Source organism: Euleptes europaea, chromosome 15 (genome assembly GCF_029931775.1).
Source record: "Euleptes europaea isolate rEulEur1 chromosome 15, rEulEur1.hap1, whole genome shotgun sequence".
NCBI lineage: Eukaryota > Metazoa > Chordata > Lepidosauria > Squamata > Sphaerodactylidae > Euleptes > Euleptes europaea.
Window position 1 is genome coordinate 37,309,691 of NC_079326.1, and position 18,500 is coordinate 37,328,190.

The 18,500-nt window shown below is 43.3% G+C and overlaps 1 pseudogene; it reads left to right on the forward strand.

The window, feature by feature from the left end:
• Positions 1–8,133: 8,133 nt before the first annotated feature.
• Positions 8,134–8,465, forward strand: LOC130487757 (guanine nucleotide-binding protein G(I)/G(S)/G(O) subunit gamma-5-like; annotated as a pseudogene).
• The last annotated feature ends 10,035 nt before the right edge of the window (positions 8,466–18,500 follow it).

Below are 18,500 nucleotides of genomic sequence, written 5' to 3' on the forward strand. Positions count from 1 at the left end.
CCGTGTCTGGGGTGGCTCCTGGCCATGCAAGAAAGAAAAGGAGGAAGGAGGCTGGGGGAGCAGTCCCCGGCTTGCCTGCCAGCGCGCACCTGCACCATTGAGTCCTGGCTGAGCTGCAGTACCTGCAAGGGTTCTCACCTGGGATGGGTCAGCCACAGAGTTTGTGGCCTCTCCCAGCTGGGTGTTGGTGCAAGGTGCTCTCTCTGTGCTTTTCCTTCCACCTAGGTGCCACGCCGCTCACTCAAAATCGGCATGACAGCTGTCAGACAGCATCCTGTGCTGCGTGCCTTACATTATGAGGTGGCCATCTGTCTGCAATGCTGATTCTATGACCTTAGGCAGAACATGAAAGGGAGGGCAGGAAGGTTTGCATCAGTGTTTGGCTCTTGTGGCCCTTCCTTGCATGCCTAGGGTAGTGCCAATTGCCACTTTGGGATCAGGAAGCAATATTCCTCCAGGCCAGATTGGCCAGGAATCCTGGAGGTTTTTTTTTTTTTTTTTTTTTTTTTGCCATCATTTGGGCGTGGAGCAGGGGTCACTGTGGGTGTGGTGGGGAGGTAGTTGTGAATTTCCTGCATTGTGTAGGGGGTTGGACTAGATGACCTTGGTGGTCTCTTCCAACTCTATCATTCTATGAGGTGTGGGGCATCCTGCCCAGGTATTTTTTAAAGGGCAGGGGACTTGCTGTTGGTTCCTGGGTTCCTGGGGAGGGGGCTTGGCCAGTGTCAAGGAGCCTTCCCATTGATTATTCCTTTAGTTGGCATCCTTAGCAGTTTTGAACCATGTGGGTGGGGGCTGCGCTACCAGGTCCTAGCTGGAGAGCTCCTGCTATTATAACTGATCTCCAGCCGATAGAGATCAGTTCCCCTGGAGAAAATGGCCACTTTGGCAATTGGACTCTGTGGCATTGAAGTCCTTCCCCTCCCCAAACCCCGCCCTACTCAGGCTCTGCCCCCAAAACCTCCCACCAGTGGTGAAGAAGGACCTGGCAACCCTAGGCTGCACTGGTGGGGGTGTATTAACAATCTCTTAAAATGGAGCCCTATGGGCTTCACCACTGTGTTTGATGGTGCAACTTTGCACCGGAGAAAGGGGGCTTTCCTGGTCCTAAAGGGCACAGGGAACTGACTAACACTGGTCCCGTCCCCTGGACCATCCCCTTTTATGCTGGTGCAACACCTTGTGCTGCAGATAGAAACATAGAAAACATAGAACTGGAGGTGACCTCAAGGGTAATCTAGTCCAACCCCCTACACAATGTAGGTAATTCACAACTACCTTCCTCCCCTCACACCCCTGCCCTTGCTCTATGCCCAGAGCTAGGGTTGTCAGGTCCCTCTTCGCCACTGGTGAAAGGTTTTGGGGGTGGAGCCTGAGGAGGGTGGGTTTTGGGGAGGGGAAGGAACTTCAATGCCATAGAGTCCAATTGCCAAATCCGCCATTTTCTCCAGGTTAACTGATCTCTATCGGCTGGAGATCAGTTGTAATAGCAGGAGATCTCCTGCTACTACCTGGAGGTTTCAGAACAAGACCAGCAGTTATAGCCCAAGCAAATTACAACAATTGTTTACTAAAAACGTGATGGACTCCTAGGAGTCCGACCATACAAGAAGAGTATGGCCATAATACTTTGTTGCACTACAACTCGTTCCATCCATTACGCTTAAAGAACAACCTCCCATATAGTCAACTGCTTAAGCTTAAAAGAAACGCGACAGAGGAGTCCGACTTTAAAAAGGCAGCACAACAAATGAAAAAAGACCTGACTCAGAGAAGCTACCCTAATAAAATAATTCAATCTGCCTTACAACGAGCTCAGACAAAACACAGATCAGAATTATTACAACATAATTCTACAACCTCAGCTCCAAAACGTACCTGTGTATTGCAATACACATCGGTATCTCCAATCATCAGACGCATTCTATTCAAACACTGGCACCTAGTACAACAGTTACCGGTCTGTGCCCAACGACCACGGATTGCGTACAGACACACTCGGCCTATTAGAGATGTTTTGGTCAACAAAAATATAAGAATGGATAATAGGACTACCCTTCCATGTGGGAATTACAAATGCGGGACATGTCAATACTGTAAATACATGCGCCCTGTACGAGAAATCACCAGCCCTGTGACTGGGCATAAATTTAAGATCAACAGCTTCAATAATTGTGAATAAAAAAATCTTATATATGCAATTAAATGTAACTGCCAACTTTGGTACATTATCCCGATAGATAAAGCATCCTGCGAAATAGGATTTGCACCAGGCTCCTATCGGGTCATCACAATTTATCCATCCTGTTGTGGATTGTTATTCGGCTGCAGGCTACAGGCGACGCTACGATCTGTTTGGAGACACAGTCAACACCTTTTACTTATCTTCCGGAACCTTGCTACAAGCTTGCCCATCCATCATGTTTGTTACATGCCGCTTTCAGTGCTCGTTGTTTGTTTGTTATTTCGGGACATTACTCTATAATTTTGTTGTTGTGTTTTGCCTACTTTATTGCTTTCCATAAACGACCATTGCTATCAGTGCCTGTTTGGTTTTTTGCTAACTTTGGTACATTGGCAAGACGAATAGACATATAAAATATCGGAATGGTGAACACCGTTCGCGAATTAGGAATCGAGTAAGGGAGGCACCCCTCACACAACATTTCCTTGAGAAAAATAATACAGATGAGGACCTATCTTTCTTTGTAATCAGCCGTTATACTAAACAGAATGATAGGACAGATATAGATCTGCTACTAAGATGCCAAGAGACTAAATACATCCATCTCTTTAACACGTTATAGCCACATGGGCATAACACAGCACTTGACATGACCTGTTACCTTTAATAGGGACAACTTCAGCTATGTATGACTTGGCACTATTAATTGACACATCATAGCTTTAAGGGACATTTCCACAGATGCATGCAATCAGCAAGAAAGCTTTATCCACGGGAAGTGCTAATGGTTCAGGGAGGACTTTGTCCCCCGGCCAACGCGAGAGCAGGTTATTAACAGCTAGCATGTAAGTACATGTTTTTGACACTTTATAATCCATACACTATTATGGATTTGTGTTATTTTATAACAGTAATTTGTGTATCCTTCCTTAAAAAAATACTAGGAGAAGGATTAATGAATAGAATGCTTATCCTTTAATGTATGCCAATTTGCCTGTAAGACTTGGAATGACTATGTTACAACACATAGCAATATTGTAAGACTTTAATATTGCAATATATATTGTAGTGGTTCGTGCTGAGGAAGACCCAAAGGGTCGAAACAGGGTGATAACCGGACCCCTGTAAAGCTACACCCCCAATCTACAAGGGGCATCATCGGAACCACAAAGCTACAGACGCCGAAGAGCATTGCGATCACGTGATACGTTCCCAAAAAAAAAACAGGAACTTTACTCAAGTGTCTATGTTACAGTTGTAACTGAATTTGCAGCCTTTGTTGGAAAGTGTTATTTCATTATTACCGTATATGATATGACTTTGAATATCATGACAACCTTCAATTCCTACACACTTGACACTGAGAGACACTGTCCTTCAATGTTACTCTTCTGAAGATGCCGGCCACAGCTGCTGGCAAAACGTCAGGAAAGAAAATACCAAGACCACGGTTACACAGCCCGGATAACCTATGAGAACCAATAGCCTGTTTTTATTTTCCAATTCCAACTTGATTTTTTTTGTAGCTTGGACTGGGAAATCGAACTTAAATGTTCAGCACTGAAGAAAGAAATGAAGGAATGAAATTGCTTGTGTACGTGTGTAGAGCACAATCAAATAACTAAAGGGGAAATTTCCTCCATAATATCTGCTCTGCAACTATGGTGCCTCTGAGTATATGAAAAGTTTTCATAGCAGCCTTCAAGAAAACTGGAATACTTGATACAATCTTAGGTTTTATAATAAAGGGAAAACATGGCAGAAAATAAACTAAAAGGGCTTTTTGAGCTTTAGGATGGAGTTAAGAACATAAGAAAAGCCATGCTGTGTCAGACCTTCAGGTCCAGCAGTCTGTTCACACAGTGGCCAACCAGGTGCCTCTAGGAAGCCCACAAACAAGACAACTGCAGCAATATTATCCTGCCTGTTTTTCACAGTAACTAATATAATATCAGTATATCCTCTGATGCTGTATAGATATGAACTATGACTAGTATTCATTTTGACTAGTAGCTATGGATAGCCCTATAATCCATGAACATGTACACTCCCCTCTTAAAGCCTTCCAAGTTGGCAGCCATCACCACATCCTGGGACAGGGAGTTCCACAATTTAACTATGCGTTGCGTGAAGAAATACTTCCTTTTATCTGTTTTGAATCTCTCACCCTCCAGCTTTAGCAGATGACCCTGCATTCTGGCATTATGTGAGAGGGGAGAAAAGCTTCTCCCTGTCCACTGTCTCCATACCATGCATAATTTTATAGACCTCTATCATATCTCCCTTAACTGCCTTCTTTCCAAGCTAAACAGCCCTAAGATTTTTAACCACTCTTCACAGGGCAGTTGCTCTAGCCCCCTGATCATTCTGATTGCTTTTTTCTGCAGTATCCTTTTTTAGGATACTGTCTGTGGTGACTAGAACTGAAAACAGCATTCCAAGTGTGATCTTACCACAGATTTTTACAAGGGCAGTATGATAGCAGCAGTTTTATTCTCTATTCCTTGTCTAATTATGGCTAGCATGGAATTTGCTTTTTTCACAGCAGCTGCACACAGGGTTGGCATCTTAATTGAGCTATCCACTACCACCCCAAGATCCCATTCTTGGTCTGTAGCTGCCAGCACAGATCCCATCAATGTATATGTGAAGTTGGGATTTTTTGCCCCAATAAGCATTGCTTTACACTTGCTCACATTGAATCGCGTTTGCCATTTTAATGCTGGCTAGAATTGGACAGCAATCAACATAAATGCCTTTTGGTTCTTCTGTAGTTCTTATCCTCTTTTGCTTCCTACCATTGATCTGATCCTCTGAATGTACAAATTAGAAAAACGAAATTAATTTTTCTTAAACCCAGAAGTTTAAAAAAGTATGAATGGATTATCTATTTTAATGCATAATATTTATGTATCACACATTAAAATTGTTAAGTCCGCGTGGGAAGGATTCACGAGGTCGGAGACGGAGTTCAACAACAACCGCGTTTATTGATTACGGGAACAGAACTGGTTAACACAATGAGCAACCCCTGTTTATATGCCCCCTTGGCCGCCTGCGGCCACTCCCCCCTTGATCCGTGATAGGGGGACATAACCTCCTGGTGACCAATGGTACAGATTGGCTTAGAGCCAATGGGGTCCGTTTGCTTGACCAACAGGGTGAGCAGGGTTTAGGATCCTTCGTGCAGAACTCAAGCTCCTAAGTCTCCCTTGCTTACTCCACAACTATATACATACACAACAAAAATAGACAATCCAATAATATGTATTATGCTATATGCTGAGAAATGTAACTTTTAAAAAAATCAGTAAATCAAGGCTACAAAATTTAACACAGTGGGTTGTAATACTTTTGTTATTCCAGCAGTGGGCACACCTGTCAAGTACAAATGTCCTTCCTATTTCTAGAGATTTTTCTCAAGGTTTATGGATATGTAATGTTTGTCAATGAATTGTCACCATGGCCACCTCACCTGTACTGTGGCTACTCTATTGGCGCCTTCCTTTCACAGCTATATGTTTAAGGACACGTACACTGTATTTGAAAAGTGAGGAGAGAGTTTCTAAGACAGCAGCCCTATGCTTGGAAGTAGATTCTTGAGAAAACAGGAGTCTCACTGAGTATTGGACACTGCAATTTGTTTTACTTGCTTCTTTGTGGCCTGACTAACATGAGCGGAAGATTAAACCATTAGAACAGAATGTACAGGAAAGAGGAGAAGGAGAAGAAGAGGAGGAGTTGGTTTTTATATGCCGACTTTCTCTACCACTTAAGGGAGACTCAAACCGGCTTACCATCACCTTCCCTTCCCCTCCCCACAACAGACACTGTCAGGTAGGTGGGGCTGAGAGAGTTCTAACAGAGCTGTAACTTGCTCAAGGGCACCCAGCTGGCTTTGTGTGTAGGAGTGGGGAAACAAACCCAGTTCACCAGATTAGCCTCCGCAGCTCATGTGGAGGAGTGGGGAATCAAATCTGGTTCTCCAGATCAGACTCCACCGCTCCAAACCACCACTCTTAACCACTACACCACGCTGGCTCTCAATATGGCTTAGTGAATGGAGAGGATTTTTTTCATTGTAGCTTGCCCTCCTATGGTTCCTCATCCCACCCAAATGTTAACACTTAAGCCCTATTTGAGGCAGAGGTAAGGGTACTGTTATTACAGCAAGGACAAATTCCCGTAAGCTGCTGTAAACCTAAGGGACGGTGAGGGTTAACACAAATGTTGCCTGGTGACATGTTTTCATATAACCTATGGCAACAATACATACACATGACGGGCACAAACGTCCCCTTCCTAAATCTGGAGAACAAAGGAAAACATCGTTTGGGAAGCCTTCGGTCAAACTTCTGTTTGCTGTGACATCAGAGAGTAGGAAGGGAAACTGGTGTTTATTTCCTCTCCGCAAATATTGGTTCAATCCCGGTAGAGAATCCATATTTTTCAAGGCAAGAGACAGCTAGAGGTGGTTTGCTATTGCCTACCTCTACCTAGCGACCCTGGACATCCGTGGTGGTCTCCCATCCAAGTACCAACCAAGACTTACCCTGCTTAGATGCCAAGATCTGATGAGATAAGGCTAGTCTGGGTCAGGATGGAGAGAGCAGTAGAGGCATATTTCTGCCTATCACAGGCATTAAGAGGTTTGTCATGATATCTGCCCCACCGGTTTCAATGAGAAAGGTTTATCAATATGCTTCTCTTTTCCATTGATACGAATGGGATTTACATGTGCTTCAAAGATCCCAAAGCCTGTTGAAACCAATGGACAATTGGGGAGGGGTTGTGGCTCAGTAGTAGAGCATCTGCTTGGCATGCAGAAGGTCCCAGGTTCAATCCCCAGCATTTCCAGTTAAAGAGACTAGGCAAGTAGGTGATATGAAAGACTGCTACCTGAGACCCTGGAGAGCCACTGCTGGTCTGAGTAGACAATACTGACTTTGATGGACCAAGGGTCTGATTCAGTAGAAGACAGCTTCATGTGTTCATGTGTATTCCCAGGGAATGTTCTCTCTAAGCTCAACTGGCTTTTGGTTTGCATTCTTAAAGTCTTTTCCTCCCCCCCCCTTCCTTATCAAGTATTTAACATTTCAAATTTTTCAAATTATAGCTTAGTCTTCATTGCAATTCAGGAAAAAAGGTTTTCTTGGAATTTCAACAAGAGCCAGAGAGTTCAAGGAAAGAGATGAAAGAGGCTGAGGCTGCAGAATAAAAAGTTCCTGTGTGGCAGCAATTGTCAGCATGCGGTTCAGTATCTGCATCCAATGGATTTGTAAAGTTGGGGATCACCGACCTTAATGGCGTTTGTCATGATCTCTGAAGCAAGCAAAAGAACAAAATTATTATTATTTTCTTTTCACAAGCCCGTACTTTCCAACAGAATTGATTCATTGGCACGATGATTCATCCACATCTGTTGTGCTGCTCAAAATGGAATCACCTTTAAATATTCAAAAGAGCCTCTTTCTGGATTTGTTGGAGGTTCAAAGGGAGTCTCTCTGTCAGGAAGCAACAACTCAATCAAGCTTAAGCAATTGCCTCTGACGTGAAACACTCTGACCTTGAGATAAGTGAATCCTCACCAATTTATACCAAGGTGACTGCAGCTTCAGCTGACACAAAGCAAAATGGAAACCTCTTATGTATACAGCATACTTGTCTCCTGTTGCATGTAAAGACAACGGGGATTATTATTAGGGTTGCCAACCTCCAGGTACTAGCTGGAGATAACCTGCTATTACAACTGATCTCCAGCTGACCAGTTCCCCTGGAGAAAATGGCCGCTCTGGCAATTGGACTCTATGGCATTGAAGTCCCTCTCCTCTCCAAACCCCTCCCCCCTCAGGCTCCGCCCCAAAACCCTTCCGCCGGTGGCAAAGAGCAACCTGGCAGGTCTGTTGCCGTCCTCCTCTCGGCAGCAACCCTTTCCCTACTGAAAGACCATGTCGGGCTCTTCCAGTGTTGTGGCCATGAAAAAAAGTGTTGCAGCAGCTGCGCCTGGAGGCCAGCGTCAGCCGCGTAAAGAATGCACATCATGATCCCTTATTGACAGGAGTTTCTTTAAGTACAAATCCATGTAGACCTCCAAATGTTTGTTCCTTTCTCTAACTTGGTGTCTTTCAGGATCTTCTAAATACTTTTCATATCTGCGTGTATGGTGAATATGGAAACAAAGCAGAGTGGATTGGAACCTGCACAGAAATTTCGCCTTAATGTGCCACCTTAGTGCGAGTAATGCTGTTACTGTTGTCAAGCCTACTACAATCTACCTCTATGAACAGTATGCTAGTTGCAATAATGTCTATATCATGAGGGAATCCGTTTTATATTCAGCAATAAAGAGTTACTGGACCTGGCCACCCTAATGATGATGACGATCATGCCCAAAGAGGTTTCAGTCAGCCTTGAGTTCGTCTCCCTTAGTTTTACCATAACTGCATTTTGTCCTTTTATTGACACTGGAAAACATTCTCAGGTTCCGCTTGGAGATATTGTCATGAAAATTAGCAGTTGTAGAGCTTATTTCCAGACCCATCTTCTTGAATTACAAATGTGCTGCTTCTCCAGTTCCAGAACTGTGAGAAGATCCCTGGCCCCATCGGGGAGGGGGGGCTACTACATGAGTGAACAAGCTAGTCAAATCTGCCTGATCACGGCTCATCAGATTCAGCCAATTGTTCACCAGCAGGTCATAGAATCATAGAGTTGGAAGGGACCACCAGGGTCATCTAGTCCAACCCCCTGCACAATACAGGAAATTAACAACTACCTCCCTCCCCCACATCCCCAGTGACCCCAACCCTCGTCCTGCAATGCAGGATCCCACAATCAAAGCACTCCCGACAGACGGCCATCCAGCCTCTGCTTAAAGACCTCCAAAGACGGGGACTCCACCACCCTCTGAGGCAGTGCATTCCACCATCGAACAGCCCTCATCATCAGAAAGTTCTTCCTAATGTTTAGGTGGAATCGCTTTTCTATTAGTTTAAATCCATTACTCCGTGTCCTAGTCTCTGGAGCAACAGAGAACAAGCTAGTTCCCTCATCAACATGACATCCCTTCAAATATTTAAACATGGCTATCATGTCTCCCCTCAACCTTGTCTTCTCCAAACTAAACAAACCCAACTCCAAATAAAGGTCAAATAAAGCTTGAATGCTGGCTTCATCCTTCTTTTCCATTCTAGTCAGATGGAAGTCTGGATGGGTCATCCTACTGCTGCACTGACCAATCATGCCTCTCAACTTCTTCAGAAACAAGATGTGAAATAGTACTTACAGCTCTTGGATTGAAGCTAAGATCCCTTTGTTCCTCCTGGTGTTTGAGTAGCCTTGTTCACTGTTTCTTCTATCCTCGTCTGATCTACAGGGATTTGCCTAAATGGGTTGCTGGATCCTAACTGCACTGAAAATCCACCTTGCGTGAAATACTCATGTATGTCTGCGTGTTCAAGGGGAAGAATGTTCACTTGGGCATAACAGTATGGAAGGCAGCAGCATAGTTTATTCTGTCATAATTGTTTAAAACTGTCCCAAAACAGCGGCGGCCCGATGAGTCTCAGGCTCCCACCACCACCACACTCACCTGGAGCTGGGCCCGCAGATCCACCTCCTCCACACGGCGTGAGAAGACCACTGGCGGGCCGCACTCACCCAGCCCAGTTGTCCCTGAACCAGGTGGATGACTTGCAGCCCGAAGAGACCGCCCAGCTGCAGCCCTTCCTAGAGGGCAGGATCAAGATGACCGGGCAAGCAGATTCCCAGGAAGTCGTCGTCCATAGAGCTGCCATTTTAGGCCCCAGCTGCTCAACAGCTGAGCGGCAAAACATGTGGATGGCCGACCAGCAATACGCAACCACGGGGAGTTCCCAGCATGGCTCCTTTTATGGGTTTTAGGGGTCGGGGCTTGGAAAGACCGGGGTGGGGGCTAGAGACACCAGCAGCTATATAAGTGGCCATAATCGTTGAAGACAGAGAGAAAGGAGGTTGCATATCATACCACGGCGGTACCACAAAAGACTTATGAAGCATATATTTGGGTATTGTATATTTCACATTATTAACTTCGGTTGCTTGTTATTTGTAGAATTTCATGCAATTATGTATCCAATTGTTCCTGCCCAGTTCAGTGAGTGCTGGTGTGTTCTTCTCTAAGAGAATAATTATGCGACTGAAGAAATTTGCCTTGAAATGGGATTTTACCTGATTCCCCTCTCGCCATTCACCCTGCAGAGGGCATCGCTGAAACGACATGTGCGCTGGTAGTGGGGGTCGCCGCAGCTGGCAACCCATGTTTATATGCCCCCTTGGCCACCTGCGGCCACTCCCCCCTTGATCCATGATAGGGGGACATAACCTCCTGGTGACCAATGGTACATATTGGCTTAGAGCCAATGGGGTCCGTTTGCTTGACCAATAGGGTGAGCAGGGTTTAGGATCCTTCGTGCAGAACTCAAGCTCCTAAGTCTCCCTTGATTACTCCCTAACTATGGGCATTCCTGGGGGAAGGGCTGTCTTTAGGCTGCTTCCTAACCCCTTTCGCCCTGGGAGCCCTCCCTGTTGCAGCAGCGTGTTTTTGTTGGCAAAGCCCCGTTGATTGCAATGGGGGATGTTCCTCATTTATATCTTTAAAAATGGTTTAAATAACTTTTCGGCAGCCAGGAAGCCTCTGAGGAGGCGGTGCGGCTGTGCCGCTCCCAGCCACTGCGCATCTACCCCACCCTTCAGGAATGGGCTGGCCGTTACAAATGATACATTTTGTGCAGAAACAAAACCCATAACAAAGTAAGCTAGGCACCAGGTGAATCTCTGCAGAGAAGGAGTGTTCCGCATTTGTGATAGGGAAAGTACTCTTTAGATTAGGCTTCTCTCACCTCCTTTCGACAGCAACCTGAATGTGAACAGAATCTATTTGAATACATATAAGTTTTAATTTTTGCAGTATACTTCTTGGGAGATTTATTTACTGCACTCAATATTACGCTTCTATGCCTGGGTAAACCCTACTATATGAACCAAATATCTCAACACTGACCCCCATGGCAGGATGAACAAACTGTTCACCTAATGAACTGCAGATCTGCTGTAGCACAATCGCCCTTCAGCGTTTGACTTCTATGCAGAAAACTGCTAATCGATTCCCAGACCTGAGTGGTACAACAGAGGAGGGGGAACATTTACTTCTCACTCCCTTAATGGAAGAGTTAGGGGAAGAATTAGGGTTGCAAATAAATCCCCAGATCATAGATTCACCTCCCATTCCGAGATATTATAGCCTGTTTAAGAACTCTGCCCAATAACAGTTTAAGGAATCCTTGGAAGAATAATTAGAGAAAGAGGAGGCACTTCTCGGATCATAATTAGCCCCCCCCCCACTTCCCAGCTAGATGGACTTAGCCATTAAAAGCTTACCATATCCTGGAGCTAAAAGTCAATTAGGGATGTGTGCATTTCCTGATGTTAATTGGCTTTCTTCCAGGAAACTAAAAGTTGAATTTCCTCTCTCTATCACTGTTTGATTTGTTATTTTTAACTGGACTGGACTTCAGCATTTTTGGGGCACCATGGAAAGTAATTGGGATTTTATGGTTTGTATTGTTTTCTCTAGTTTGCCCTTGAGTTTCCATACTCACAATTCTGCATCCTTGAGAAGGCCTACTAAGGATGCCAAAAACTCCTACCTTGTCTGTGAGTGGCCTAGTTTTGTTTGACCTATTAATAAGTACTAGGCTGTCAGATTTGCTCTGACAGAGGAATGTTCATCTTTAAAGGGCGCCGTTTCCTGCCCCCAAGAGAGGGTGGATTTAATAAGGTGTTTCCCAAACTTTTCAATCACTAGAACAATATAGCATCCCACAACTGGATTTGCAAGAAATGCCTAGGCTTGTTTTACTAGCCCTTTCTTTTGCACTATTAATTGTAGTAGATAATTTATTAAAATCCACACGTCACCTAATGACTTCTGCAGATCAAGGTGTCCTTATAGACACGGAAACAAACTTCTTTTTTCTTTTTCTTTTATTTACTTGCTAGTTGGAGACCTGATAAATGCAAAAACACATCCTTGTCTTGCTCCAACTATTCACTTAATGGCTCGATAGCTCCTACGTGGCAGTCGTACCAGGTGGGGCACAGAATGAAGATTTTACCACAATGCCCTATGGGTACATGATGCTGCATCACTTGGTTTATCAAGGACAGGATTGGCCGTCCTGGTTTGCAGCAGTTCTCTGGGGTCTTGGGTAGAAGTCTTTCACATCCCCGTACCGGGATATCCTGGGGGCTTGGGCCCTTCTGCATGCAGCACAGATGCTCTACCACTGAGCCATGGACATCACCCACTTACATGCTCCAGCCTTCTCTACTGACCAGAGGCGACTGTAATTTCTAGAAGAAGAGTTGGTTTTTATATACCGATTTTCTCTAACTTTTATGGAGAATCAAACCAGCTTACAATCCCTCTCTCTCCCCACAACAGCCACTTTGTGAGGTAGGTGGGGCTGAGAGAGTTCAGAGAGAACTGTGACTAGCCCAAGTTCACCCAGCTGGCTTCATATGGAGGAGTGGGGAATCAAACCAAGTTCTCCAGATTAGATAGGGTTGCCTGGTCCCTTTTCGCCACGGGTGGGAGGTTTTTGGGGCGGAGCCTGAGGAGGGCAGGGTTTGGGAAGGGGAGGGACTTCAGTGCCCTAGTGTGGGATGTGTAAGATTTTAATTAATTTAATTCTAGCATATTAGAAAAATGTTATTTTTCTATTATATTTGTAAGCTGTGGTTATTTATATAAGTCAGTAGAAAATAGTCCTGTCTAACTTAAACTGAACAAAGCAGGTGATCTTTCGTATCTGGTACAGGATATCACCAAATAACAGATGAGATCATATACATCTGACCACAAAATGAGATCAGAGTTAGGGTGGATTTGAGAGGAGGAGATATTCAAATCCTCTTAGAACAAAGAACTCTGGAGAAGTATAAATATGAGAACTAGGCGGAGTCTGTTAGGAAACTTTCACTTTTGAACCCGAAAAGGGCTGAAATGTCTTCCTCTTTTGCCTGGCAAAATAAAAAAAGCTTTTTTCTCCCTTTGCTTCTTAAACCTGGCGTCGTCTCTACTTTGTGATAATAAATCTGGTCACAGAGGAGAGTGTATATTTACATCCAACAGATTTATGGCACCCCAGATGGGACATCTGGTTGTCAACTGCTCACAAATGACGGGTGTCGAAGTTTTGTAGGACAGGTGCACCCGGCGATTTCGCTGGTCCTCAAGCTTGGCAGACACAGCATCTGGGGGTGAGTGCAATTGCAGAGTCCCACTTTTAAACCGACCCAGGAGAAGCAACGGGCTGGAGGTAAGGAACCGCGGAAAGGAATTACGGGACCTTAATGGTGGGGCAGATCTTAGAGGTAAGCCCTTCTAAGAGGAGAAGGCAGAAGCAACGCCACCATGGATAAGGGGCTCAGTGGGACGCCACTGAGTTGGAATGGTAACGGGGGCTGTAACAGAGGGTTCAGCCAATGGTATTTTATTGTCAGTGTGAAAAGCAAGAGCAGGGATTGTGAAATCCTGTGCTGATCCGGAATTTTTCCAGTTGCCTCCAGGGCACTGGAAGAGGTAAATGCCTAAAAAAGGGAACGTAGCTTTGTCTTTTGTCTTGTCCAGCGTGATTTGTCCTCTCTTATATGTCCTCTCTTTCTGTGAAGTATTTTATAAAGGGTTATGTAATTATTTGACAAATGTTAACGTGTTTATTTTTTTATGGGGCCAGCCTGGGATACTGGACGGCGTCAGCCAAAAGGAATTTCCCTCCTCCCTTCAAACTGTGTTGCCGAAAGGAAATCAAATTGTTTGAGTAGTCTGGTTTTGTTGTGTGTGTTGTTGTTGTTTTCTGTTGAAAATCTGTTCTTTGCTGGGAGAAAAGTAATCTGGTTGTCTTCTTTCTGAGGAAGAGACTGGAAGAGAAAAAATCCCCCATGCCCCTCCTTTCTCCGCTTCAAAGTGTTTCTGTTCTTTCTCTCTCAGACTGGTCGTAAATCAAAGCAGCAATACTGTTTTGTTAACAGAAGATCCTTTCTTTCTCTGAAGTTTAAAATGTGAAACAAAATTTAAAAAAAAAATGGAATTTTAAGTTAACTCTGACTGAACCAGCCCTCTTGCTGAACGCAGGAGGAGGGGTCAAGTCAAAAGTGTTTGGAATTTGGAAAGCAGAGTCTTGTGAACTGTATAAAACTTTATAAGAAAAGAAACAGACTGGAAATGCTTACAAGGTGGAAAGGCAATGTGTATTAATATGAGGGAATAAGTAAGTTATGAAAAAGTTAGAGCATGTTTTGAGTGTGTTGTGAAGGGGCAAGTGTTTTGGCTTAAGAGGGCTGAGGAAAGGTGTTATGTATGGTTGGAAAAGACTTTAAGAGAGAAAAGCAAAAGGGTTTATAAAGAGAGAGGATAGTTAAGGTTATTCAATGAGATGGATATTGGTGATGCTAGGTGCCTGTTTTCTCCAGGGACGGAGAAATCATGTTAATATATTAAGTGTTTTAAAACACAGTCAAATTAAAGCCAGGGTATTATTGAAGGCTTTCACGGTCAAAGTTCATTGGTTCTCATAGGTTATCAGGGCTGTGTAACCGTGGTCTTGAAATTTTCTTTCCTGACGTTTCGCCAGCGGCTGTGGCCGGCATCTTCAGAGGAGTAACACTGAAGGACAGTGTCTTTTTATTTTATGTTTTTCTGTTTTTATGTTGTTATAACATAAAAGTGGCATCATTAATAAAAAAAAAAAGGTATATATATTATTTGTAAACGAATGCTGTAAGTGCAAGATGACAATGCAGGCCAGTTGAACATTTCACCCATACAGGTAACCTTTGACTGGGAGCGTAAATGCCAGTTAAAATTACCAGTAGTACAGCAGTTGCTGACAAATGGGAGACAACATCCCTATTCTGGCATTGCCAAAGCCAGGTAAAAAAAAAAAAAAGGAAAGAGAAGAGGATGGAGATTAGTTGAGGATTTAAAGGAAATTAATGAAATTGTTCAACATGGGCATCCAATGGTGTCAGATCCTCACACTTTCCTGTACACCCCATCAGGACACCATGTATGGTTTAGTGTGACAAATTTGAAAAATGCCTTTTTAGCATTCCACTGGATGCCAACTCTAGGGACCTGTTTCTCCTGAGGTAAAAGAATCCAGATAATCTCTGCAAAAACAGAAAAGCTGGTGTTAGAGGGAGCAATCTAATTGCTGAATTTCTTAAGACAGAAAAAATATAGGGTCTCAAAAGAAAAACTCCAAGTAGCCCAAAGAAAAGTAATTTATTTGGGACACAAAATAACACAGGGAAGACTATTTATCGCATGCCACTCCCTCAAACTAAGAAACAGCTAAGGTCCTTCTTGGGAATATTAAAATTTTGTCATGAGTAGATAAAAGAATATAGTAAACTAACCAGAGACTTTATAAAAATATGCCATGATGAGGAACCAGAAGTATTGTAGTGGGAACCTGAAAATGCACATAAGTAAAAAGAGCTGAAGCAAGCTTTGATGACAGCACCAGCTCTGGGTATCCCTGACCTGCAAAAGGAGGGTTGCATGGCGGGGGTCCTTACACAAACTTGTGGGCTAACTGAAAGACCTGTAGCTTATTTATCAAAACAGCTGGATCCAGTGGCACAAGAGTGGCCTCCATGCTTGAGGGCAGTAGCTGCAACTGCCCTGGCTGTGAAGAAAGCAAAAAATTGACTATTGAACATCCAATCAGAGTGTTTTGCCCTCATGCAGTGACTATTTTGTTACAACGGAAAGGAGCCAAGTGGCTTACAAAAATCCTGCTAGTCTGCTGCCTGTAACAACTGACTGTCTACAGACTGTAGATATGTGCACCATGGCACGGGTGGATGAGCCTACCCACAACACAGATCTCGAGATTTGGATTGATGGATCTTCTCGAGTGGTGAGTGGAAAAAGGCAAAGTGGATACAGCCTGGTGACTGAGTGCGAAGTGCTTGAAGCAGAGCCATTACCAGCGTCATTTTCAGCACAAGCAGCCGAATTATATGCATTGAACCAGGCCTTACTTAAAGCAGCAGGTAAAACTGTGAACATTTATACTGACAGCAAAGATGCTTTTGGAGTTGTACAAGCATATAAATACATCTGAAAAGAACAAAGAGTCCTGACAGCTAGTGAGGAGCTGTAAAGCATGGAAAAATTGATTTTACAGGTTTTGGACAATATTTAGTTACAGGTGACAATAACATCAAACTGGACATACCAAGGAGGCCAAAGAAAATTGCAAAGCTGATGAAATGGCAAAAGTGACTACAGCAAAATCAACATCCTGTGATATGGTAATGACTTTAACCCCAGTTTTTACACTACCACCTACAGGGCCCTGCACTGAAAAAGAAAAGGAACTGGATGGCAAAAGTAGGGACTACAGAAACAAGAGGGGGTGGTTGAAAAAAAAGCCTAAGGGTACACATCACACACATCCTCACACAATTACACTAGAATAGTCATCTGGGGAACAGGGTTAACAGAAATATTCTTGCAGTCATACAATGAAAAGGGCATCTATCAAAAAACAAAACACATAACAAAAGCATGTAACATATCAAAGGGTATATGTAGACAGAGGGGGTTATTTGTTAGGGAAGTTATAAAACAGTTTAAAAAAAATGAAAATAAAATACAGTTTTTACATGGCTTGGCGATCCCAGTTACCAGGGACAGTAAAAAAATGAATCAGACCCTAAAAAGAAATGTTAATTAAAATTTGTGTAAAAAAAACTAATTTAAAATGGTCAGATGTATTGCCTATCACACTGACACGCATCCGTATATTAGCCCGGGGGCCACACAAGTTGTTGCCCTTTGAGGCTCTGTATGAATGTCTCTTTTAGCATTTTTAAAATCAGGGAACACCCAATAAAAAGGTTGGAAACAAATATATGAAAAACTATACAAAAACTTTAAGTGCAGCTTTGAAGGAAACCCAAAAACTGGCTTGTGTTGTACAACCTCTCCCCCTAAACTCTGTTGTCCATTCTTTTTTAATAGGAGACTGGGTGTTTGTAAAATCTTAAAAGCATACTACTCTCCAGCTCAGGTAGACGGGTCCGTTCCAAATTGTTTTCACCACAGATGTCGCAGTGAAGGTAAATGGAAAGGAAGGCTGGGTCCATTAATCCAGATGCAAAAAAGTGCTACCACCGTGTGAGGCCGAGATCAAAAGGGCAGTAGATGACGTCGTGGCAGCCAAAGCCACTGCAACTGGAGAGAGAGCTCAAGTGCAAGAGGCTCAAAGTGGTTGGTCAAACCTGCAGGCGAACTTAATTTTTATTCAAAAATCAACAAGACTTATAATTGAAAACTTGGAAACCAGAGCACAATTGTTAGCTAAAAAACAAGAGTAAATGTTTGAAACTCTTTTAAAAAGCCATTTTGATGTATTATTTGGTCCTTTGGGTTAAGAAAAAGTGGCTAGGGAAACATTGTGTCTACATTATTGTTTTAAAATTGCAAGTTAATATAATAAAATGATCAAGATTCAAAATAATTTTGATTTTGATCATGAGGGGGGACTGTGGGATGTGTAAGATTTTAATTAATTTAATTCTAGCATATTAGAAAAATGTTATTTTTCTATTATATTTGTAAGCTGTGGTTATTTATATAAGTCAGTAGAAAATAGTCCTGTCTAACTTAAACTGAACAAAGCAGGTGATCTTTCGTATCTGGTACAAGATATCACCAAATAACAGATGAGATCATATACATGTGACCACAAAATGAGATCAGAGTTAGGGTGGATTTGAGAGGAGGAGATATTCAAATCCTCTTAGAACAAAGAACTCTGGAAAAGTATAAATATGAAAACTAGGCGGAGTCTGTTAGGAAACTTTCACTTTTGAACCCGAAAAGGGCTGAAATGTCTTCCTCTTTTGCCTGGCAAAATAAAAAAAGCTTTTTTCTCCCTTTGCTTCTTAAACCTGGCGTCGTCTCTACTTTGTGATAATAAATCTGGTCACAAAGGAGAGTGTATATTTACATCCAACACTAGGGCCTAGAGTCCAATTGCCAAACGACCATTTTCTCCAGGGGAACTGATCTCTATCAGCTGGAGGTCAGTTCTAGCTGGAGATCTCCAGCCACCACCTAGAGGTTAACAACCCTAAGATTACAGTCTTCCGCTCTTAACCACTACACCACGCTGGCTCTCAAAAATGTTAAAATTTACCATTGGGGGGAGGGTAATGTTGTTGCTTGTTTTGAGTGTATTTCCAGGTTCAACTCCTT